Genomic DNA, 534 nt, shown 5'->3' with positions numbered 1-534 from the left:
CTCACTCTTAAGCCAGTCAAAATAATCGAAACGTCGCGGAAGACCGCGCGCCGCGCCCTTAAATTCGTTATCAAGAGCGTCAAATAATTATGCACTCGATTGATTGTGGTATCAAAATAATTCTTAGACATTCTAGTTTCGAAATATGTGCACGCTGAATTTTGCACTCACTCTTAAGTCAGTCAAAATAATCGAAACGTCGCGGAAGACCGCGCGCCGCGCCCTTAAATTCGTTATCAAGAGCGTCAAATAATTATGCACTCGATTGATTATGGTATCAAAATAATCCTTAGACATTCTAGTTTCGAAATATGTGCACACTGAATTTTGCGCTCACTCTTAAGTCAGTCAAAATAATCAAAACGTCGCGGAAGACCGCGCGTCGCGCCTTCTAGACGACGCGGCCGCGGCGCGCCGCAGTGGGCGCAAAGGCTCCTTTTGTGGACAAAAATCGACCGACGCTCTAATTCTTAACCGATTTTAAAGTTTTTTTTTTAATTTGTTCGAAATTGAATGAGCTATAAGCCTGTTGTG

The sequence above is a fragment of the Trachymyrmex cornetzi genome, unplaced genomic scaffold, assembly GCF_001594075.2.
Source record: "Trachymyrmex cornetzi isolate Tcor2-1 unplaced genomic scaffold, Tcor1.1 scaffold140, whole genome shotgun sequence".
In the NCBI taxonomy this organism is placed as follows: Eukaryota; Metazoa; Arthropoda; class Insecta; order Hymenoptera; family Formicidae; genus Trachymyrmex; species Trachymyrmex cornetzi.
The sequence above is the reverse complement of the archived record's forward strand: the minus strand, read 5'-3'. Positions refer to the sequence as shown.